Consider the following 25,745-nt stretch of genomic DNA (forward strand, 5'->3'; position numbering starts at 1 on the left):
ACTTTTTAGCGTCTTTCAAGTGCTAAGGTACATCGTGAATCTCCGAAACGAAGGATTCAGCACGATCTACAGGAGCCCTTTGCCACATCTCCGATTTTAAATTGTATCACAAAAAAACTTCAAAAATATGCAAGAGACAATAATGAGCCCCCAAGCCTCCATCATCCAGATTCCAGAGTAATCAAAACTGTTTTGGTTTATATTTAAATGCTTAATTTCGATCTGTAAAACTTATAGCTAGAATTTAAATGTTAGCTTCTTATAGAAATAAAAATCTGAAGATACATGTATATTGTGATTAAGCAATTTACATGAATTCACTCCTTTAATTTTCTCGATAATGGAAGCTGTAAGTCGGTCTATTATTTTTTTCCCCATATTACACAAGAAGAGACTGGGAAGTTAGGAAAATGAAGCATGGAAGGATTAGTTACTTAACCAAGGTCACAGAACTGGTAAGCTTCAAAACCAGGCTTGGCATTCAGGCTCTTATGAAGAATTTATCTTTGCAATTTTTTCCTCCTAAATGTTTGAAGGAAAAATTTCCAGAGCAGGCAAATATAGTTCCCTTCCAGAAATGAGAAGTGAGTACACACCTGACAGTGTGACTTTTGACGATTAAAAGGATCTTTCATGTTAAGCAAAAAAATGACAACTAAAAGGACAGATTATGAAATCAAAGCAAAAGAGCCTTTCTGAATATTTACAGATAGAGTACATGCACTTGATGGCAGGATGACACATTTTTTATGCCTGAACATCCATCCATCCACCCATCCACTCATCAACCCATCCAATTCTGAGCATTTGCCATGTGCTAGGCACTCAGACAGGCCCTGGGAATATAGCACTGAATACATCTTGAATTGGATCTTTTATGAAATTAAGAAAAAGACTACCGTTTTGGCTTCCTAGTTTACAGCCAGACCTTCAAGAATAGGAGGAGTGCCTCAAGTATAAAAGGAAAAGTCATTCAAGGTAGAAGAAACAGGATGAATGAACAGGGGCTGGGGAGTTAGTATTTAATAGGTAGAGTTTTGGTTGGGGAAGATTAAAAAAGTTCTGGAGATAGTGTTGACAGTTGCATGACAATATGAATGACTTAAAGTCACAGAACTATACATTTAGAACTGGTTAAAATAGTAAATGTAGGTTATGTATTTTTTAACCATAACTTTAAAAAAGTAAATTTAAAAAAACCCAAAACAGAAAAGCAATGACATGTCTTTCCTTTTTTACATTCCTATGACTGCAGTGCAAATATCTTTTAACAGGGATATACAGTTTACAAGTGCTTTTTCTTACAATTTTATTCTCACATTAAGTCTTCAATGTAGACAGGACAGGCTTCATTCTCCTATCTCTGAATAAGGCAATAAAGGTAGAAAAATGAAGTGATTTATCCAAAGTAAAAATATATATAGTAAAATGGCAAAGTCAAAACTAGATCCTAGGCATTTTGATCCCTAATTTAGTGTTTTCTCCTCTAAACAGGAGAGGTCTCTCAAAAGTATTAAGTCCTCTATCAAGCTTTCTGAAGAGAACAGCCATGTCTTCCTTACACTTCTCCATGTCTACCGCGTGGCTGTTGCTGTTACTCAGCTCTTAAACTGCTAGTTTCCACTTTATCACCCAACTAAGGATAAGGGACAGATTTTAAATTAATCTATAGTGCTCTGCATTGTTGATGAAATAATAAAGTTTCTGGACTGTGGATTACATTCCACAAATATCAAACCCCCTAGTATTCAAACAGCAAAGACAATTATGATTACGTGTCTCCATTTTCACTCCTCCCTACTACGTTTTTCCCTCTTTTGCAGGAGATAACTTGGAATTTCAGTAATAAAGAAAAAATGTGTGCAAATGTGGAGAGAACAGTAGAACAAACTTCCCCCTTCACCAAATTTCAACAATGCCCAGTTCGTGGCAGTCTTGTATCACTATATCCCAATCTACTCTCCACCTTATCCCTCTGGATTATTTTGAAACAAGTCCCAGATAGCGTATTATTTCTCTGTAAATATTTCCTTATGCATCCCTAAAAGAAAGGATGTAAAATGACAATACCATTATCATATCTAAAATAATGAACAATAATTCCACAATAAGAACTTCCCAGGCAGTGTTCGCATTTCCTCCACCTGTTTCATTTTTCTCTTATTAGTTTTTTAAAATATCAGAACCAAAATAAGGTCCATACATTGTGATTGGATGACTATGTCCCCTAAATCTCCTTTAGTAGGTTCCTCCCTAATCTGCTCTTTTCCCCCTTGTAATTTTCGTTGTTGAAGAAGTCAGGTTACCTGGGTCTGGACTTTGCCAAATGCATCGCCATGACATAGTTTAAAATGTTCCTCTGACCCCTGTATGTCCTGTAATTGATAATTAGACCTAGTGACTTGATCAGATTCAGATCATTATTTGGCTTGTTTATTTTGCCAAGACTGCTTCACAGGTGGTGGTGTGTACTTCCAATGATGGGTACAAAATGTCTACTTCTCAGCCTTTGACATTAACAATTATCAAGGATCACCAACTAGAGTCATTAATTCATTTGGCTGCAACATAGTGATAGTCTATCATTCCTTCTCTATCCATTAGCTGAATACTTCTGTAAGACAAACTCATCAACTACTCAGTTGTCAGACAGTTTGTGTAGAAAAGGCAGAATAAGAGAATGATTCTTTACCTTTATTTACTAATTTTCAAAACAATTAACTTCCCAGCATCCTCTAACAATGATCAGTGAGTTTAAAAAAAAAGTTATGTGTTCATAGATTTAAAAGTATTTGATGGGTTTCGATCCTTTGTAGTTGTCTTTATTGAGGTTCAAATTGTCCCTCATTTGGACAGTGGAAGCAAGCTTATTCAAATTGGCTCCTAAGACCTTATGACACAGCTCTCTAACTTCTTTGCTTTTTGGGGTTACATCTTATTCCAGACTATCTTGTATTATTCTTGTCTTAGGCCTGGAATCAGCCATCTCTTTAAAGAAGCCCTATTTTCTTTTAGTGGAAAATGGTATTTAGAAACTACAATTCGGTGCTAGCTGTCTTTTTAGTACACAGAGCTAGGAAATTTTATACATGTGAATATGAATATACACATACACATGTGAGTTTATACTGATGCTTCAAATCACATTCAAATTTATAGTTACCTAATCTCATTGACTTGTCATTCTTTCTCACAAGCTAAACCCTTATTCTCAATGCTGCCTACATAATTGTTCATTTATTTTATCCCACAAGAGACACACTATTATAAACAACATGATGAATGAAAACAATTTTTTTGGTAATTCTTTCTACCCTTAAGATAAACCCAACTCAAGATAGCTTACAAATTACTATGTATGTCACTTGAAATAACCTACTCTGTGTGGTTATTTCACTAACTGCAAGTACACTCTAAAAGTTTTATTTTACTTTTGATTTTTAGGCATTGTATTTAATTTTATGTATTTATTTAACATTTTGTTTATTTATTTCACTTATTTTTAACATATTATTTATTTATCTATCTATCCCCTCCACCCAGCATTGTATTTTAAATTTAACTTTGTTACATAATTTTGTAATATATTTTTTAGATAGGTCTAGAGTCAAACCACAAAATAACATACTCAAAAAAAACTAGCTGCTCTCCCTCTGTACACTAACCCTAGTCTTTCCCTGCCCCGTAGGCAACTTCACTAATACTTTCATATAATACCCCAAATTCCCTCTTTTTTGGGCTACTACCCACTTGTTCCCTACTGTGAGCAATAATGAAAATAGCTAGTAATTTCTTCCTTCTGTCTCTTCCACTATCTAATTTTAAGCAATATTTATTTGTAGTTAACACCTATAATCAGTAAGTTTATTCTACTTTTTGTATATTCTCTCCACATTTTTGATAATTAAACTTTATCTACAGAATTAAACTATTAAGTGTTACATACTATACTGTCTCTCAATCTTAGTTCTACCAATAAAAAATATATTTAATGTCCATCGCCAGTTTAAAAGTATTATTCAGAATACAAGTCCACAATCACTTTATCAGGTAGAAACATATGGAACTAGATATGTTCTCAAAATTATACTTTTTTCTTTTTCTTTCTTCCTTTTTAAGAAAGTAATATGGTATATGGAACATTTACTGTACATTGTGTAAACACCTCCCAAGTGAGATTTGGCACAGCACTCCATAAACAAACAAATTAATATTTTGCAGTAAAATATATTAAAAATGTAGACTAAGCTATATTAGTTTCGGTCAGGTTTTGTTGCCAAATGAATCCAAGTCATATTAATATTTGCCATCAAATGAGTCTCCTTAACATATGGTTTTGAGAAATTTTGGAATTTCAAATTATAAATAACAAAGTGTGGACCTGTAGTTAGTAGCTCAAGACCACATATAAAAAGTTTACCTTACCCACCCACCACCAAAACAGTCAAGTCACATAATATTTTTACTCATAGTAAATGAAGATAATCTTTAAAAAATTGGACTTTTTCTATAAAATTCCATTGTATCACTGCAAATAGAGATTACTTGTTAGAGTTTTGCTTAGAACAATCTTATTAAACTCATGTGGGATTTTTCTAGTATAACCTATTATAATTCAAAACAGCTGTCAGTCCCCGCAGATACTTCTTTCCTCATTAAAAATTCATTTTTAAAAGAAAAGTACATTACATTTCACTAACCTATGAAATTTTTTTTTAAGTGTAACCATTAGAATTTTAAAACTAGAAAATGAGAGAAAGAATGCAGAGAAATGAGGTGAGCCTGGCTCTTAAGATGGTGGCTACAGTGCAGATTCATAGTTTAATTTTGGGAGTGGGAGTTATCTGAGTTTTTGATACTAAAATGAAACTATATTCTCGGTATTCTCTTAGTATTTCTAGTTATGAAATATTTCTTGAATAAGATATGTGCTTTTTAAATGCATATTTAGCATTGTCTGAAATTTACCTCGTAGATGTTTAAATGATTGCAAAAATATAATCTTTAAAGAGTCATGAACAAGCCTAGTAATTGTCACTTGGGAAACCTTGTAGATCATCATTCTAAATAGAGTACGAAAACCCAAACAATGAAAGAATCATGAAAATAACTATTCAATTAGTATGTCAATACTTATGGATACTCAACAATAGAAATGGCAAACGTTTAGTATAAACAGTCAAAACAATAAAAAGTTAAAGTCAAGCATGTTACAAATATTTCACTGCTATATATCAAGCATGTGAATTAGTTTGCATTTAATTACAATATTTTAAGAGCTATTTTGAAATGTGATGATTAGCTACAGGACTCCAAATTATTAATCTAATTATTTTCTTCTCCATACTCATACATTTCTTTTGCCTCAAGTATATAGACGATTAGTTTTGTTGAATTTTAAATCCCTAAATAATCACTCAACTTTTATGTTTAATTATTAAATTTCTGATGAAAAGTCACTGTGCTCTTAAGAACATTTTCAGATGAGACATCTAATCTGAATAGAAAACTAATCACACCATTTGGCGATAATAAAGATGCACTACTGTCGAAGAGCGAGATACTTGCTAAAGGTTCTCTTCCAGACCCATTGCAAAGCCTTTATTTTTCTCCATTCATTTATAAGAGTAATATACGTCTGCTGTTTAAATCACACTCACACACACGCACACACACACGCATGCACACACGCACGCACAAACACAGAGGAAAGTATAAGAAAGGCAATTCCCTATAATCTGCCTCCCTTCCCACAAAGATAACTAGTAACAATTTGATTTTTCTAGTCTTTTTGACATAAATTAACTTTAGTTTTAAATAGAAATATTTTACAAACAGTTCTATAAAAAGTTATTTTCATTTCATAGTATATCAGGGATATAGAAATATGGCCACACTGAGGATCATTTCCAATTTTTTGATATTATAAAGAGTCCTGCAATCCTTTTTACATACATCTTTGACCACTAAATTATGCCATTAGAATAAATATCAAGAAGTAGGATTACTGGATTAAAGGGTATATATATTTCTAACTTTGACATGTACTGTCAGAAAGTTGCAATTTATACTCTTAGCAACTCTGCATGAGAATGGCAGAAACTCTGGTCACTATTAATCTTTGCCAACCTGATGAAGAAAAATGATCTCATTATTTTAATCTATGTTTTTTAAATAAGTGAAACTGAATCTCAATATATTTATTAATCCCAATGTTTCTTTATATTCTTTGGCCACTTTTCTATTTGGCTGTTCTTATTAATTTGACACTTTTTATATTAATGTTAAAATATCAAGGTAGAATATTCATATCAGCCTTTTAAAACTGTGAAGACTTTTGTCATAAATGTTAAAATTTTTTATATAGTCAATTCTCTCATTTTTTTCTTTTTGTAACTTCCAGGTTTCATGCTTCTTGCTATAAATATTTTCATATTAGAAAACAAATTTATACATATATATGTAAGTAGTTAGGACAATATATGAAAAAATTCTTTTAATTTGTGTTGTAATCTCCAAATTAGGTTATGAAGGTAAACACATTCTTCAACCAGAGCAGAAAGCTGACATTAGATAAAGTGTTTACAGCAGTTATTAATTCAGTATGATAATTCAAAATTTTTATAAAATCCTAACTATGAAGATAACTCAATTATCTGGTGTTGCTTGGAAACAAGATGGATACATTTTCCAAATAACTGGAGGATACTTCCAGAGAAAAGAACTCAATTAGTCCTCTCTATTTGAACACCTTTAACGGAAAATACTCTGGGCATCCAGGGCCAAAACTGCAGCCAGCTCTCTCTCGTTCCTCTCCTCTAAAGCAAACCGGCTCACCAATCTCACTGCAAACAACTTAGACCAAGTCATTACTTATTACCTCTTCCTTGCATTGTGACAAAATCAAACTTGGTCTCTGCTTTCAGTCTAATTTATCTACCACACAAACATCAAATTAATCTTTCTAATAGAGGTTCAGTCAAGAACACAGAATAAGTACAAACTCCTAGCAACAAATCCATATCAATATGTCCCAAAGTGTATTCTACAGAACACTAGTCTTGCGAAGTAAAATGAAATGAGCCTTTAAAAAAAAATCCTGGTTAGTTTGGGAAACACCACTTACTATAGCTCAATTTTGTAGAATCATTCATTAAATAGTTGAGTACTGACAACGAAATAGTCTTGGTTCTCATGCTGCTTACAGTCAACTGACAGAAATGGACATTTAAACGAATTACAGAAATAAAATTATATGCTGGAGTAAATGCTATGAAAAGCATGGGCTGCCATATAAAATGAGTAATCTGACTTATTGATATTAAATACATACATATATACTTAAATACATACATAAACATAAATAATGCTTGACATTTACTGGTAAAGGTAGTAGTGATGTGATGCTGGGGAGTTGAGGCAGAGTATACAGTTTAACAAACTCCAGGGGAAGCAAGAAGGCCAAGGTGGCTGATACAGAGGAAGGGGGAGGAGGTTGGATAATGTGAGTGAGGCAGGACAGGTAAGTAGTAACTGGTCACGCGCGCATCACTGAAAAAGGCTCAGAGTCCTGAAGCTAAGAAACCTGTTCAGTTTTGCTTAATTGAACCTTTCCAAATTTAGTCATAGAAACCCTTCTAAAGAATTAATAATAGGCCATGTACAGTGTCCCATGGAACACATTTTCAATCATAGGATAGTAGTCAAGGTATGAAGTGAAGAAAGTCTGCACTGGGTTAGTGCTGATACATTTTGAAAGAAAATAAAAATGTGAAAACTCATTTTTAAAATTCATTTAAATTCTGAATTAAAAAAAATCAAAAGGTATTAAGCAGAATGAAGTTAATATGGCAGGTCTGAGATTGCTATCTTCAGAAAAACCTGTTTTCAAGGTTGGCCCTGGCTGGTCTCTGGGAACTTGGATTTTGGGTGTTCCCGCCATTCCTTGACAGATAAGGCTGGTTCGCTATGCCTAAACTGTGCCAACAATGTGGTTTACGCTGACTATCCGCTCTCCTTCTGGGAGCCTGGAATTTTGGTACATGTTAGGTAGTAAGTGCCTACGTGACCAACCCTTAACAAAAATCCTGGGCGTTGGGTCTCTAATGAGCTTCCCTAGAAGACACCGTTTCATACATGTCATAAATCGATGCTGGAGGAATTAAGTGTGTCCTGTGTGACTCTACTGGGAGAATACTCTTAGAAGATTGGGCCTGGTTTCCTTTGGACTTCGCCTCACGAGTCTTTTTTCCTTTGCTAATTTTCCTGTGTGTCCTGGGCTGAATAAGGGACAGCCGTGAGTACGACTATACTGAGTCCTCTGAGTCCGCCTAGTGAACCTGGGGATGGTCTTAGGGATCCCAACACAGCTACAAAATGGGATACTGTGAAATGTCTCCCTCTCTCTCTGTCCTCCAGCTGCCCAAAATGGAACTGTATTAATTTGGAATAAGTATCTAGTTAGTATTCAGGTATAAAGCTATTTTTTAAAAATCTTCGAATTAACATAAAAATCAGAATCGTGGCTACCTTTAAGAGGTGAGGAAGGTGGCTGTGGTTGGGAAGAGGCATGTGGACGGTTTTTAGAATGCTTACACTGTTCTATTTCATGACCAGGGTGGTGTCAGCTTTAAAATAATTTGTTTAAAAAAAAAATTAAATTTGTTTGTGTGCTTCTTTGTATGATTTCACAGTAAGAAATGTTTTGTAGCTAGTGCACATTTGAAAGTTGTCGGCTGAAGCCTTGAAACTAAAACCATTTTCCAAGGAAAAGGATATAGAAGAATGAACGGAAGGCTAAGTACTGAGCCACAGGAAATGCTGATGTTTTGGAATCTGAAAGAGAACTGAATAAAGGAAAGTGTGGAAAACACAAATCGGCCTGGGTAGTAACCAGAAAAGGCTGCATGTAAGAAGTGGCATCTGAATGAGGTCTACTTTAAATTGAGAAGTCATCCCGTTCCTCTATGCTACCAGCAAGTTTTGGATACACTTCAATTTCAGTACTTATCTCTCTATAAGGGCAATTAATTGTTAAGATTTCTATGTCCCCAAAGAGACTAAGTTCCTAGAGTACTAATACTATGTCCTTTTCTCAGTAACTATGTATTCTAAGTACCTTGAAGAGTGCCTTGCTCGTAATGTGTCCTGAATAAATAACGTGCTTAGAAACGGAGAATAAAATCAGGAAAGGCCCACATCAGAGAAGCCACAAAAGAAGAGGATGCAAAGAATTCTATGATCAGTTTTAAGTATTCTTCATTTTCCCTCTTTTACTCCTACCTTTAGCAACCTCTCAGGTTGTCACTGTTTTTACTAAATCCTTTCTACTCTACTGCTACCTCACTGTTTCTTCAACTATCTGAACATCAACTATGTGAGCTTACTGTCTAGTGCAGGACATATTTCAATAAATAAATAACCCAAAGTTGCAAGTGGATACAGAGAAATACTATGAACATGGCATGGAAGTTGGAAAAGGGTGATTAGGGAAGGCTTTCATGAAAAGGCGACATCTGCTCTGGTCCTTGAAGGATGTTAGAATTTAAACAGAAGTAATGTAGGTAAGGGTATTTCAATAGAGAGAACAGCCTAAGAATTGATAGGTATGTAAGAGACAACATATAAGGAAATGAGGCAAGAAATGCAGGAATTGATTAAAAAAGAGAAAGAAAGAAGTAAATTGATTATGCCACTGTTCAACAAGTTGAGCTGATAAAGGAGATCAAAATGGAGCAGCCAGAGAGGTAGAGAAAACCCAGAAGACTATGGTCTCAATGAAGTCAAGAGAGAAAAATGAACTGTAAGTGAAAACTTGGAGAAAGCATATGTTTTATAACTCTTTTTAAAAAGGAAGGCTACAAAAAGGTGTAAAGAAGCAAGGCAGTAGTAGGGAGGGATGTGCAAGTCTGGGAAAGACGTGTGATGAAGAAGAGAGAGATTCTACAGTAAGTGGACAGGAATGATGCAGTAAAGCAGCAGTTTTCAACTGGAGTGATTCTGCTCCACTAGGACATCTGACAACCTCTGACAATTCCGGTTGCAACAACTAGGGGTGGGGAAAGGTACTACTGGTATCTAATGGGTAGAGACTGGGGATGCTGCTAAACATTTTGCGAAGCACAGGACACCCTCCCACAACAAAGAATTATCTGGCTCCAAATGTCAATATGATAGTGCCAATGTCGAGAAACCCTGTAATAGAGTATAAGGGACGCAGGAGAGAGAAAAGTTAACCTTAAGAAGCAAAGTCTTTAGTAAAGTGAAAACATTCATGGAGAAGGAAGATTTTCCTGATCCTCTATTTAGTGACTCTGATTAGAGCATGTTGCTGGAAGTAGCTTTATTTGTTATTTATTTGAAAAGTCTACTGAAATATAATGACATTTCAAACTTCTCCCATAAACATGAACACAATGTGCAAACCTTAAATCATTATCTACTCAGTGACTATTTGATATAGATAAACCATTTATCTTTTAGGATACGGTCAGGGTTCAACGTGTAGAATATGTCTTTTTAAAAAATTCCATATACGAAAAAAATCACATCTATTAAAAGTTTAATAGATATAAATGATCAGAGTCCATTGCACGGATGTAGATAGATGCAAACAAAAACCATCTCCATCTTTGTGTCCTTTCATGTCGTTACCGTTGCCCAACCTCACTGTCCTTAGTAAGCATTTTAAAGCCTTCTGGTTAATGATTATCTGTGTTCCCTGAAATGTAATCATAAATACTTTTGTTCCAATAGCCAAGATGACAACCAAAAAGAATATCAAACTGATGATACTACTGACTACCCAGAAGTATGGCTCCTGGTGCTACTGCATTCTTTGTCCCTTTGTCTTGTCAATCAATAGTATCTGAGTTATATTGTAAAAACAGTACTGTAACAGGAGTCTTTACCAGAGAATAATTTGCATACAACTGCTGGCCCATCTGTTCCCTCAGGTCCCAATCTTTCCGTAGGTTACTCTGTATCAATGTTATACTCTATGGAGTTCCCTGCTTCGTCTTTCTGTCTGAATGTAACTTCTCATTACAGTGGCCATTACATCTTTGCCCCACTTTGGAACAGTCCACACACTAGTGTAATTTTATTTAAAAAAATTTCCTATGTACCATCTAGAAACTAGCTACAATGATCTGTATTTTAACAGTTCATAGGGATACCATGTAAAAAGACTTTTTAAGTTGCAAAGTGATATTGTTATGGAAGGCTAAAAGTTGTTGATAGTGGTCATAAACATGGTGTTATAACTATCTTTGGTAGGTAGTGCACTATATATTTCAAAACCACAATTAGCTTGACCATACAAAGAGAAATACAAATTTCTCTTTGTATTATAAGCAGGACAGGACTATTTATTGTCATACGCATTATGTGAGAAGTACTAAGAGGAATTTAATCAAAACAGAGGAGATTTTCATTCCTTTAAACATTTTCTGAGCACCTACTATGTGCTAATTAGCACATGGGGCTATAATAATAAACAGGACATAATTTTTGCTTTTAAAGTACTTAGGGGCAAGCTGGTAAATAGGCGATCGCAATACAGAGGAAGCACAGATTAGCGGAGATGAAGAATTCTGGAACCAGACTGCCTGGGTCTGGATCTTAGCTCTGCCATTTATAAGCTGTGTGATCTTGGGCAATTTGTTTCATCTTCTCTGTGTCTGAAGAGAATAAAAGTGTCTACCTTATGGAGTTGTTGAGAAATAGACATCTGAGATAAGACGTAAGACTGACAATAAAAAGTGTTAACTTTTCCCCTTTCCTGATGAAGGTAACGGGCGGAGAGGTTGGAGTGCCAAAATAATGCTCCAACAGCCGAGGGAACTATGTGAAGGTCCAAGGAAAGAACAAAACCTGGTTCACCGAGGAGATAAAAGTCATTCTATGTGAAGAGTATACCGGGAAGGGGTTGTGGCAGTAGTGAGATACGAGCCCTGAGAAGCAGCAGAGGCTGGATTATAAAAAGCCATGTGATCCATGACAAGTTGATTTTTGTTGTTGTTTTAAAACAAAACATGTGTTGACTTTTTTTTTTTTACTCTCCTTAAGAATTAATAAGCCCACAGGACATAAAGAATGCATACATATAGAAGAGAGATATTGGCTTTAATATTCAAAAGTTGAAATCCAAACAGCATTAAAAGCATTTACTTAATTTTGAAAAGTTGATGAAGAAAAAAGGAATGTCTAAGCATGTATGTTCTGAACATCTTATTGTGTTTAAACATAAACTACCTTAATTAATCAAACAAAACCCTGAGAAGGGTGACACGATTCTGTTTTACAGATGTATAAACTAAGGTACAGGTAGGTTACAAAAGGTAATTAAAAATTACTTAAGTACAAGGATAACAAACTAGACATCAAAACAGGGATGTTCTTTATAGCCTAATGTGACAAATTTGTCTTTTAACAATCATCCTAATTCATGATATAATTCCTAAATGTATACTCTAGTATTTTTCTTATTTTAAAAATAACTACAAGTGACTATGCTGAAGTTTAATTTATTTGACTGAAGCCGACCAAAGGTGAAGTACCTCAGGTTGGGAGTTTTAACTCTCCTTTGTCAGACTTTATTGTTGAAGCATATAACAGAAATATGACATAGTAATCAAGACTATAATGAGATTTCTCCATCATAAGTCATTACTAACATTCGCTACAAATCATCTAGTTCTGCCACAAAGCTTTTTTGCTTACCAGAAAATTCTCACGTCTAGTCTCAAGTAAGAAAAAAATATTTTGGGGCAAGTCTGAAGACAAAAGTAGGTCTTATGAAGGAAATTATGGAATTTTCCTCTAAAGAACAAGTCGCAAGCAAATCCCAGATAAAATAGACCTAAATATAATTTCAAAATACAGGGAGGAAAAGACATGTTATACTTGAAGTTAGTTCTACCATTCAAGTCTCTCCCTAAGGGAGGGAGAGAGAGAGAGAGGAAAGAAATTGCACAATAACAACACAATTCATTTATTGCTCCTTCCAGGATTCCTCTTCAGTAAGAAAGATTTTTTCATAAAATTTAAGGGACCGTCAAACTTTTTATCTAAGTGTTTTTAGAAAATAATTAAGAGCAAGCAAAGATCACTTGGTATGTCTGGTCTAACTGATTTTTCCATTTCACTTGAAAGACAACGTATCTCATGTTTATTTAAAAATTGTTTTCAAAGCACTTTTTCATGTTATCATTTCATCCTAACAACTCACTTACCGAGTATCTATAATGTACCAGACATTGTGCTACATATTGCAGGCTTTGGCTCAAAAAAACAGAGTTTTGTGGAGAAGTCAGACATACAAGCAAATGATTACATAGTACAGTGCAATATGGGTTGGAAGAGAGGTCCAACCTACTACTGGTAAAGTTAAGGTTCGAACTGGGTCTAGAAGAATAAAGACAAATCTATCAATTAGGAGTGGCATAAACAATAAGGAATTTATCTGTCATGAGGAAAAATCCAGGTGGGGATTTTTCAGTATAATATGTGTCTAAGATGATGTTATCACAGACCCAAGTTCATTTTACCTCTTGCTCTACCATCCTCAGAGCATGCTTCATCATGCCAGTGGCAATTTGGGCCACATGTTCTCTTGTTCACATACAAAAGGCGAAAAGGTCCTCTCTCCCAGAAATAGAATGCCTCCTTCCCTTTAATCTGACTGGGACAAATAACAATTTACAGGGAAATGCCTTGAAATAATCAAAAGCTAGCCCTGAAGTGGGTGATGAATCATCTTCTCAGTCTCCTGGATGACAAAGAATAAGAACTCCAAACACTAGGATAAACACATGAAAAACAGAAAAATGGGAAACAAGAAATAGCTTGGTATGGCCGCAGTGATGGGAAATCTAAGGTTGGACACAGTCTACAATCTCTTGTGAATTTGGACTTTATCCTATAGACGATGGAAAGTTAACACTGGTTTTTTTAAGTGGAGAAGTAACATGCTCCAGTAGGGGTTTTTAAACAAATAAGTGTGGCAGCAATATAGAGAACAGCCAAAGAAAAAGAGGGAGAATGGGAGAACAAATGGCAGAGACTTGGTTGGTGGGCTGTTCAATAAACAGTCTAGTAACAGGGAGGGAAAGGATGAAATAAAAAATGCAAAGTGGCAAAGCTGCTATGTAAGACACTGCTATACATACAGATACACATACATATACATATATATGTTTTGTTTTTACAGATGAAGAAAATTAAGCCTCAGACAGATTAAATGACTTAAGTTCACATAACAATAAACAGTAGTCAGAATCTGAACAAAGGCTGGATTCCAGTGTTCTATTACATCACAACTATATCTAAAACCTCGAACAATGCTCAAGAATGGGGACTTTTTTTTTTAATCGCGTGCTTTAAAGAATGGTCTGTATACTGGATTAAGCCGATTCCTATTTATTCCAACCTTAATATATTGTTCACTATGTGAATTTAATGTCAATTATAAAACTTAGTAGATGATATTATTTAGGATAGTAAGGATGCTGTACATAATTTTTAATGCCAAATTTACAGATTGTCAAAATTTTAATAGAAAACTGTAAAAATCACTGCAGTTTGCATTAAATACTTTTTGAACTTGTTTTGCAAATAAACTAGGTACTGAATGTTTGATTTTTCTTATAAATCTTAAGTCAGTAGGCACTCAAAAAGTTTCTTGTAAATTATGCCTGTCATTGAAATTTTGGATTCTGATAACTTCTACTAGCATCAACTTAAAAGAAAAAAGTTATCTCATTTTTAAAAAGATACGTCATTTTAAAAAAGTCATTTGCTTGTTTCTTTTTAGAATGGAAAAGTTTGATTTTATTACCAATGTGCCAAGACTGGATTAACTGGGAAGATGGTTCAAAATAAAAATAAACACTTTTCCATTAAAAAATTATATACTATAAACTTTTTAACTTATGGGTTAAATCTCAGTCCTTTGCCTCTTAATTCAATTAATAACTTTAGCGAGCACCTATGAGCCTGCACAATGCTAGATACTGGGAATACAGCTGTGAACAAAATTGTACTATATATTTGTGTGATTACTTGATTAATGTTGGTCTTCTTCATTGAATGAATATAGTACTTTTTTTCTTCAGCCAAAACATTACTGTAAACGTCCATCAATATATTGGCAATAATATATTATTCTGCCAATGACACGAGAATTTTCTCTTTCCCAGGTTAGAAACTCTCTCAGCACCCCTAACTGAACTTTTTTTCTTAAAACATACATGCTAAAACACTCAACAAACCAGGAATATAAGAAAACTATCTCAACATAATAAAGGTTATATGTGAAAAATCCACAGCTAACATCAGACTCAATGGTCAAAGGCAGAAAGCCTGTTCTTAAGAACAAGACAACAGTGTGCATTTTCACCAATTATATAATCAATATAGCACTAGAAGTCCTAGCTAAAGCGATTAAGCAAGAAATAAAACGCATTCGAACTAGAAAGGAAACAGTAAAATTATCTTTTTAGATAATTTTAAATTATCTTATATGCAGAAAACTCTGAAAATTCCATTAAAAAAGTGTTATAACTAATAAATGAATTCAGCAAAGTTGCAGGATAAAAGATCGATACACAAAAATGAGTTATATATACAAACAATAATCTAAAAAGAAAATTAAGAAATCGATTCTATTTACAATAGTATCATTAAGAATAAACATAGCAAAAGAGATGAAGACTTTTACACTGAAAACTACAAAACACTGTGGGAAGAAATTAAAGACACAAATAAATGAAAATATATCTTGTGTTGATGTACTGGACGACAATATAAACATGACAATACTACTCCAAACAATCTATAGATTCAATGCAACCCCTATCAAAACAAAAAAGAAATCCCAATGGCATTTTTCTTGTAGGAACAGAAAATCCACCCTAAAATTCATATGAAATCTCAAGGGACCCCAAATAGCCAAAACAATCATGAAAGAACGATGTCAGAGGTCTCACATTTCTTGATTTCAAAACTTACTATAAAGCTACTGTAATCAAAACAGTATTATTGGCATAAAGACAGACTAGACTTCAGACGAATGGAATACAGTCCAGAAATAAACCTCACATCGTGTGATTTTTGATAAGAATGTCAAAACTATTCAATAGAAAAATGACAGTCTTTTCAACAAGGACAAAGGTGTTGGGAAAACTGGATATCCATATGCGAAGAGCTGAACATAAAGAGTTTAATTTACAGGGGAAAGCTTTTTTGCAACATTGGATTTGGCAATGATTTAGATATGACACCAAAAGCATAAGCAACAAAGAAAAACTAGGTAAGTTGGAACTTCATCAAAATTAAAAGCTTTTGTACATCAAAAGACACTCAATAAAGTGATAGGGCAATGCATCGAAGGCAGAAAATACTTGCGAATCATATACCTGACAAGGGATTGATATTCAGAACATATGAAGAACTCTACCAACAATATAAACAATCCGATTTAAAAATAGACAAATAGCTTTTTCTCCAAAGAAGACATACAAAAGGCTGATAAGCATAAAAGATGCTAACATCACTAATCATTAGTGAAATGCACATCAAAACCACAAGATGCCACTTCACACCCATTAGGATGTTTATTATCAAAATAACAAAAATAACATGTGTTGACAAGGATATGGAGAAATTTGGAACTCTTAGACAGTGCTGGTGGGAATGTAAAGTTTTCTGGGTATAAACCAAAAAGAAATGAAAGCACGAACTCAGTTATTTGTACACTCATGCTCATAGAAACTTTATTCACAATAGCCAAAAAATGGAAGCAAACCAACTATCCATTGAGACAAATGGATGAACAAAATGTGGTATGTATCTACTATGAAATATTGTTCTGCCTTAAAAATGAAGGAAATTCTGACAAATGCTACAATATGAATGAACCCTGAAGATTCTATGCTAAGTGAAATAAGCCAATCACATAAGGATAAATATTGTATGATTACACTTATATGAGGTTCCCAGAGTAGTTAAATACACAGAGACAAAAAGCAGAATGGTGGTTGGCAGAGGCTGTGGGTAAAGGCAAATGGAGAGTTAGTGTGTTTAATAGGTACAGAATCTCAAGTAAGATAAAGACAGTTGAGATGGACAGTGGTGATGGCTGCACAACGATGTTAATGTACTTCATGCCACAGAACTGTACAATGAAAACCAGTTAAGATGGTAAATTTTATGTTATATACATTTACCACAATAAAAACAAAAGTAACACCTGCTATGCATCCTTCCTATTGACTTTATTCTAGTCTAAGATAACATCTTTTCATACCCAGGTAACTCCGACAGCTACTGCTATCCCTGGCTCATTCTCTTTTCATTCTGTAGATCACTGACAGGTTCATCTTGCTGGTTTATCACATTAATATCTGGCCTCCAAACTCTCCAAGGCTCCCCATATCTTGCAAGAGAGGATAAAAATCTAAATCTCCTCAATCCAGTACTCAAACCCTTCTGCAGGCAGATATCCTTCCAACTGTCTAATTAGTTTTCCTTTTAGTCTCTCAAAGAAATTCAGTCATCAGCTCATCCTAGTTTCCCTCTATTGCCCTCCCCCAAAGCTAATCTCCACATTATACTCTTGGTTTTACCTCACAAAGTACCTGCTCCAATCTCTCTGTAAATCTAAACCTTCACAGGCTAGCTCAAGTCCCAAGTGTTCCAGGAAGTTCTTTAGACTCCTGAGGCCTTTCATCTCCTTCTACCCAGAACACCTACAGTATTCTTTGTTTGGTAGAGTTTACTAGATTGTCTTCAAGACTCATAGAGGTACATCTTATCATTCCTGAGGGCAAAGTCTATATATTATACTTCTTTTTTTCCTGTAGAACCTAGCATAATGCAAAACGCAAAGCATGTCTTCAATGATTACCTGTGTAATTGAACACAAGGTACAACTTTGGATGTGTGAGTTTAAATTAACTAGAATATGAAATCAGAATTATTTGACATTATTGTATTTCTAAAGGTTAAACTGCGACACATAACATAAAGTTGCTGTGACTGAACAAGACACACAGAAACTAGGTGGTATAACCCAGCAAACACAACCCAGGTGTTTTAAATCCTAAAATTAGAGTCTGATACAAAAACACTTATTTAAATGCTGGTGCCAGAGCACAGAACAACACAGTAGGTTAGGTTGTGGGACAGAATACTGACCCATGGGTTTTACTGAACTCATGCAAGAATGAGCCATTCTATAATTGGGCAAAAATGTAGTCACAGACCTATGAAAACTCTAAATGAAATGTCGGTTTTATTAAATTTAGGTTAGAAAAAAAAATCATCAGTTACTTATGATAATTGATGGGAGCTGTCAGAATGAGAGTAAGGTTCTCTCATTTCTGCTTTTAACTTTACTGTTCAAAGACTTAGGGATGGAGACAGATATCGGTGGTGAAGAATGCAATCAATGAATACGAGGTGCAGGAGTTAATGAAAGGAACTCTCTAAATGGGCCGAAGAGAGGCCTAGATCCTAGTTTTGGTCCAATCCCTGACTAGCTGTAGGACCCACTGCAAGTCACTTATCTCCATGGGCCTAGTTTCCCGAATCTAAAACAAGACACTAAAGGTTTTTCTGACTCCAAAATTCCAAGACTAGCTTAACCGCAGCTGCCATTAACATGTATGATTCTTACAATTTCAAATCTTCCACATTTCCGAAAGAAATGTATTTCAGCCGATCTACAAGAAATGGATGCTATTCAGAGACAAAAGACTCTTAGTTTAAAAAAAACTAATTCTGTAAAAATGCCTCATTACAGTAAGATGTTTCAGGGGAGGTTAACCGTAAAGATAACAACCGCTTCTGTAATTAGGCCTAATTTAGAGTATTTATTTGTGCTAGTATGTGAAAACGTGCTATTGTAGTTCAAAGCAGAAGCAACACTCCTCAGAGCGTCTCAAAAAAAAAACCAAAACAGTGAGAAAGTTCTCATCCTCGAGGTAAGGCTAGTAAACAGTCGTGCAAATGATAAGACACTGAAAAATGCACGCTGTGAGCCATTCAAGTACTCCGAGCACAGACTCCTTCATCAAACATTCAGTATTGTCTCCCTTCCAAGCTGTCAACGCGCAATTCCAGTTTGATCTCGAAACAGAAACTTACCGGGACAATCTAACTTCTCCCCTTGGTAGCAGCCATCTACAGGCCTGGTCCCTCTCCAACCCTGGCTGGACGCTCTCACGTCCACCCCGGGGCGGTTGCAACCCTGCAGCCCGGTAAACACGCGCCGAATCTCGGGGGCGGTTTCCCGGCGTCCTGGGAGCGACGGGTCCCGCCCCTCCGAGCCTGGAGTCGGCCCGGCCGGCGCCGCCGCCACCTAGGAACGCTCTTCCCGCCCCAAGCGCCACACCTCGCGCCACTGCCCCTAGGACGGCGGCGCACAGCCCCGAGCGCACGGGAACCAGCCGGTCCGCCACCGCCGTCGCCTCAGCCTCAGCCAGACGACTGTCCCTTCCCCGCCGGCGACCCGGCGCCCCCGCGGCGGCCCGACCCCACCACAGCCCCCTTGCAGCCCTGGCACAGCCGCTTCTTCGCCGGGACGCCCCGCGCCGCGCAGGGCACAGCCTCGGCTCACAGCCTCAGACACAGAGGGACGCTCACCCTGGAGGCTCCTCCCGCCGCTGCTGCTGCTGCCGCCGCTGGGACCGCGGCCGTCGCCCCCGCCGTCGCCGCCACCAGCACCGCCGTCCACACCGGCGCCAGCACCCCCAGCCATCCTCCTCCTCCTGCCGCCGCCCACTCCGCTCCTGTCAGTGGCTCAGGCTCCGGGACTGCTCCAGGTCCCCCTCGCCGCCATTTTGACTCCTACAGGGAGCAGGAGGGGCTCGGCTCGCCGCTGTCCTGGGGCGCCTGCGCGGCGCTGCGGAGCCGACCGGAGCCCCCGCCCGCTCCCGCCGTCGCCGCGCCTGGGTCACGTGGGCCTCCGCCGGCGCGCGCGCCGGGAAGGCGCGTTCGCGACACCCGGGAGCCGTCGGAGCCGAGTGCGCGCGCATTATTCCCGTTCCACGCCGGGGAGTGGCGCGCCGGGCGCGCGGAGTTTGAAGCTCGTTGTAGCATTCTGCTTATTCCAGAGAATGGTGACAAATCATTAACTGTATGAGGATGAATTATAGTAACTACGTTATGGAAGACCAAGTCTACCAGTTCATACTTCCATTCGGCGGCCGGCATCCTGATTGAACTCCCACAATGAGTCTATTTCAAAGGGGAGACTGCGCTTCTGCAAAATCTTTTGACGTTTTTAGTGTTTCGGTTAGTTATTGGCAGTGTATCGTAAGCCCTGTCTTCGTGGTACTTTTACAGGCACCACTTTGCTAGTAGTATAGTAGGTTAAAATAATCTTAAACACACGGAGTTTTTCTCAGCAAGGTACTCCCATTAAGTAGGGACAAGAATTGATGAAAGCCCACAGTTGCCACGTGTAAGAGCGAAATCACTCTTCCCTAGGTGCCCCTTGTGTGGGAGTTTGCAAAAAATTCAGCGATGCAATAACAAAACTTGTGTTTATGGAGCACCTTACAGTTCTCAAAACACCGTTAAATAAAAGGCTTCGTTTGAACACTAAAGCTACCCTCTGAGGTAGTCAGGTTAGGTAATATTATAGCTCTTTTACAGTTAAGGGGATAGTTTTCGAAATACGAAGTCGTTTGCCCAGGGGCACATTAACAAGCAGGCAAGCCAAGACTAGAACCCAGACATTCTGACCCTGGTCACGAGGTCATTATCCTTCACAGTTTTCAAATAGGCCCCAGCAATACAAGGTGTCCTCTGGGAATTTGAAATCCTCTTTAAAGTATTTGCATTTTCAATCTCTACCACCCTTAGAGAAATAAGTTTTCTAAGTCACACTGAGTCTTATTGTTCTCAAACCACCTCTAAGCTTCAAAGGACAAGAGCAACTTCAAATTTTGTGATGTGTTTTTAACCATTTCCTGTTTTTTTTTTTTTTTTACACATTTCATATCTTTTGGGAGGATTTAAGGGGTTTTTTTGACATGTTTCTTTCAATATGATGGTTGCTCTTGTCTGTACTTTCTTAGGATTCATTATCTTTGTTGTGCTTATTCATCACCTTATTTCCTTGACAAAATATTTCTTTCCAATTTGTATTCATTTTTTTCCCCTTTCACCCCATGTGTTTCCCCGTACCCCAATCCCGGAAGGTTTGGAGAGTGTAAGCAGAAATTGTAGCATTCTCTTGTCTGAAAAAGGATCCTCTAGCTGGTAAGGTTCGCTTCAACGGATACACAGATGTGGAGAGTAGACAATAAGTGCATGGAAATGTGAGACAATACAAGGGAAACTGGCCCATCTAGTAGGAGCAAAGAATTGGCTCTGGATGCCCACTTCCTATTCCCTTGTATTGCTATAGGCATATCCTCTAAATGCCTAGGTCGAATCATATCTATGAAGGGAAGCAAAGTTTTGCTCCCCTGAAGCTGCCTTTTGGGGATTTTGATTTGAAGTTGTTTATTAAGAAACAAAAGACTCAGAAATAATTTTTAACGCACACACAGCCCAAGAGATTCAAACAGAAAAACCTGCTTCAGGAAAGAAATCTTTGAGTTTTCCCCTAAGCCTAATTTGAATTAAGTATGGTAAATAGAAAGGCTTCAGTCAGGGGCCTATTAGCTGGACACTCCCCTCTGTTTCCCATTGTTTCTGAATTGCCAAACAAGAATTTGCCTGCCTTGTATGTGTTCATCTTCCTCAACCACCTGTAAATAGCCCATTTTTACTTCTAAAATCTAATATCCCATTTTCGCCCTTTTCTCTTTGTCTGAAATGTCATATATACCCAATGTTGCCTCACTCTCTTTGTCATTTTCATGCTTATGTGAATTCTCCATGAGCATGTATTAAAATTTTGATTTTCTCCTGTTAATCTGTCTCTGTTAATTTGATTATTAGCCCAGCTAGAATTTAGAAAATGGGAGGAAAAGTAGTAACTTTTTTTTTTTGCTTCCACATCTAAATTAAAGCCACCTATTGTTATTTCCCATTATTTTGCCTTTGTCTTCACTAAAAAGTGCATTAACTGAAAGAGCTGTTATATGCAAACTAAAAATTCCATTGTCCGTACCACCTCTTGATAATTAAAAGTTAAATAAAATCAGTCCCTACTAATTGCACTTTCTCATTTATTCCAAACCTTCATTGCTTGACTTTGGTTCTGTTTCCTGACACAACTCTAAAAACAAAATTTAAAAAAATACCAAAAATGATAGCATTCTCAATAATTCCAGGAGAACACCATTTTTCTAAAAGCTTCCAATGTGGAAATCTGCCAAAGGCTTTTTGAAAAGCTGAATTAAGTCTGCTGGTTCCACCTTGTTCTTTTGTCTATCTGCACATATGAAAAACTCTAGTAGAGTTTTGATTTGCCTTCTCAGAAATCATGCACAAGCGTTCTGATTTTTTCCCACCCTTTAATTCATCTACCTTGATTCTTATTAAACTACTTAGCTGCACCTTCGAGTTATTGAATTAACTCAATTTGCAATACATCAGAATTTAGATTTTTCAATTCATTTCAGTCCAACACATATTTTTTTTATTTTTATTTTTTAATTTATTTTATTTTTTATTAAGTTTATTGGGGTAATATTGGTTAATACAATTATATAATTTTCAGGTATACATTACAATTTGACATCTATATATTCTATTGTGTGATTACCACCTAAAGTCCAGTTTCCTTCAGCTATCATATATTTGATCCCCTTTATCCACTTGGCCCTCCCTCTACCCTCCTATATTTGATGCCCTTTACCCCATCTACCTCTCCCCTCCTCCCCCACCCCCTACGCTATGGTAACCACTAGTCCATTGCCCATGTCCTTGAGTCTCTGTTTGTGTGTCCTGTTCATTTGTTGCTTTTAGGTTTCTATCCTACATATAAGTGATATCATGTGATTTTCTACTTTTTCAGTTTGGCTTATTTCGCTTAGCATGATTATCTCGAGGTCCATCCATGTTGTTGCAAATGACAGTATTTCATCTCTTCTTATGGCTGAATAATATTCTATTGTATATATGTGCCACAGCTTCTTCAGCCAATCATCTATCGTAGGACACTTCAGTTGCTTCCATGTCCTGGCCACTGTGAGTAATGCTGCTGTGAACATCAATGTGCAAATATCTTTTCGGATATGGTTTTTCAAGTCTTTGGGGTAAATACCCAGTAGTGAGATTGCTGGATCATATGGTAGATCAATTCTTAGTTTTTTGAGGAAGCTCCGTACTGTTTTCCATAGTGGCCGTACCAATTTGCAGTCCCACCAGCAATGTATGAGGGTTCCTTTTTCTCTGCATCCTCTTCAGCATTTGTTATTACTTGTCCTGTTGATTATAGCTATTCTAACAGGTGTGAGATGTTATCTCATTGTGGTTTTGATTTGCATTTCCTTAATAGCTAGTGATGCCAACACACATTTTTTAAAGCATCCAATACCATGTGTGAAGCATAGTGCTAGATGGTTGGGGTGAAAAAAATAAATGATTCTTTCTCTTGAGGAGTTTAGACTCTAAATAGGAAGACATACTGAAAAATAATTTAAAATAGTAATAATTTTAAAAGGCTAGTGCTAAGATAGTACAGTTGACTCTTGAACAACATGGGGATTAGGGGCACTGACCCCCCACAGAATAAAAAATCCACGTATAACTTTTCACTCTCCTAAAACTGAACTACCCATGGTATCCATGGCAGACTGGTTCTAGGACCTCAGCAGATACCCCAATCAAAGGATGCTCAAGTTCCCTACATAAAATAGTGTAAATCTATGCATACAATCAGCCCTCCGCACCCACAGACTTCCGACTGTGGATCAAAAACAGTGCAGCTATTTACTGAAAAAAATCCGCATAAAGGTGGACCTTTGCAGTTCAAACATGTGCTGCTCCAGGTTCAACTGTATTCAGCAGTGGTGAAGAGTGTGGGTTCTAGAGAACTCTTTCTGGAAATTTCAGAAAAGATCAATCCATCCCTGGTCTTTTAGTTTTAATGGGCCATTATGTTACCCTAATGCCCTCCTTTTAAAAAAATCTTAAGCTAGTTGGAAGTGAGTAAAAACAGTGAATTTCTGTCACTTGCAATCAAGAGTCCAAGATGTGTGTTCTCTCCCTACTCCCTCCATCAGTGAATGGCACCCCATCCACCTGGTCACTTAAGCTGAAAACCTGAGTCATATTCTACATTAATTGTGTATTCTATTTTCTGTAACTCCAATGTACTCTTTCCTTTTTCTACCATACAGAACCATCCACCAAAGCCCCTCCTTAGGCTCAACTATCTGGAAATACAATATGGAATCTGGGTTTTTAAAATCAGGAAGAAAAGGCAAACTCTATTTAATCGTATGCTTTGCACATAATAATACTATTTCCAAGCATTTTTCTGAATCTCCTGGAGTCTAAAAGGTGAAGAGGAATGAAAATACATGTGTCAAAGTGCTCAGAACGGTAACTGGTACCTTGAAAGACATAGAAGATAACCCCCTGCATACCAGGAGGAAAGCAATATTCCTATCACCAGAGATGGGAATCGAGGACAAGGGAAATCTATACAAATTCATCTTGTTAAACTAATTCTTATTTTCCTAATCACTTCTCCATGATTAACTGCTCTGACCCAATTCCCTTTGTCTTGTCTCATTTTCATAATTTACTACTCTTTGTTCAACTTAGTATATATGGATTCAGCTCTAACTACTTTGAGTCTTCACTTTCCTAGGAAGGCTCCCATGCACATGTAAAAATCTGTATGCCTTTCTCTTGTTAATCTGTTTATGTCAATTTAATTCCAAGTCCCAGCAGGAGACCCTAAGAAGGTAGAGGTAAAGTTTTGCCTCCCCTACAGATGGATTCGATTACATTTAAAATATGAACTTCGGTTCATCAAAATATATAATAAGGAGAGTGAAAAGACAACCCACACAGTGGGGAAAGATATCTGCATAAAACCAAGAAAAGGCTTATATCCAGAATACATAGAGAATTCCTGTAATTCAAGAAGAAAAAGACAACCAGATAGGAAATGGGAAAAAGAGCTGAACGAATGAGGATGTTCAAATGAAACAAATTAAAAGATTCTCAACCATATAAGTATAAAGGAAGTACAAATTAGAGCTTCAATAAGATAATACCGCTGACCAATAAGACTGGTAAAGATGAAAAAAAAAAAACAATTCCATTGACGAGGATGTGGATTAATAGGAACTCTATATTGCTGGCGTGAGTAAAAATAGGAAGAACCAATTTGGGGAAGCAGTTTGGCATGACCGAGGAGAGTTGAAAATTGTCTTGTATGACCCAGCAAATCTACTGTTGGGTATATGTATAGGAAAACTTATGACCATGCGTACCAGGAGATATGAAAAATAATGCTCACATCAGCATTGTTATATAAATAAGAAACTGTTAACAACTCAATTATCCATCGATAATAGCATGGATAAAAAAATGTGGTATATTCTTGCATTAAATGAACTTAAGCTATAAAAAACAAGGATGAATCTTACAAACATGATGTTAAGCCATAGAAACAAGACACGAAAGTAATCATACAATTCTATGTATAATATTTCATCCTTTCTAAGGTGCATTTTTTTAACATTTTTTTAACGATGCTAAAATTTGTTGTTTTACTATTGATGACCTCATCTCTAGGTCGTGATTTAGTTAACAGATATTTTTTT

General features: G+C 36.6%; 1 protein-coding gene across 9 annotated transcripts in view; it reads right to left on the reverse strand.

The window, feature by feature from the left end:
• Positions 1–19,915, reverse strand: part of BTBD7 (BTB domain containing 7) — a 68,301-nt gene extending 48,386 nt beyond the window's left edge. For 8 of the 9 annotated variants that reach the window (XM_039884076.1, XM_039884074.1, XM_039884077.1 and 5 more), the window contains exon 1: positions 19,648–19,915. The gene's annotated coding sequence lies outside the window, so the exon portion shown is untranslated. Of the gene's footprint in view, positions 1–19,149; positions 19,266–19,647 lie in introns of those variants that run through there. The other variant, XM_039884075.1, reaches the window with a different exon arrangement.
• Positions 19,916–25,745: the final 5,830 nt, after the last annotated feature.

Source organism: Pteropus medius, unplaced genomic scaffold, assembly GCF_902729225.1.
Source record: "Pteropus medius unplaced genomic scaffold, Ma_sr-lr_union100, whole genome shotgun sequence".
Classification (NCBI taxonomy): Eukaryota; Metazoa; Chordata; class Mammalia; order Chiroptera; family Pteropodidae; genus Pteropus; species Pteropus medius.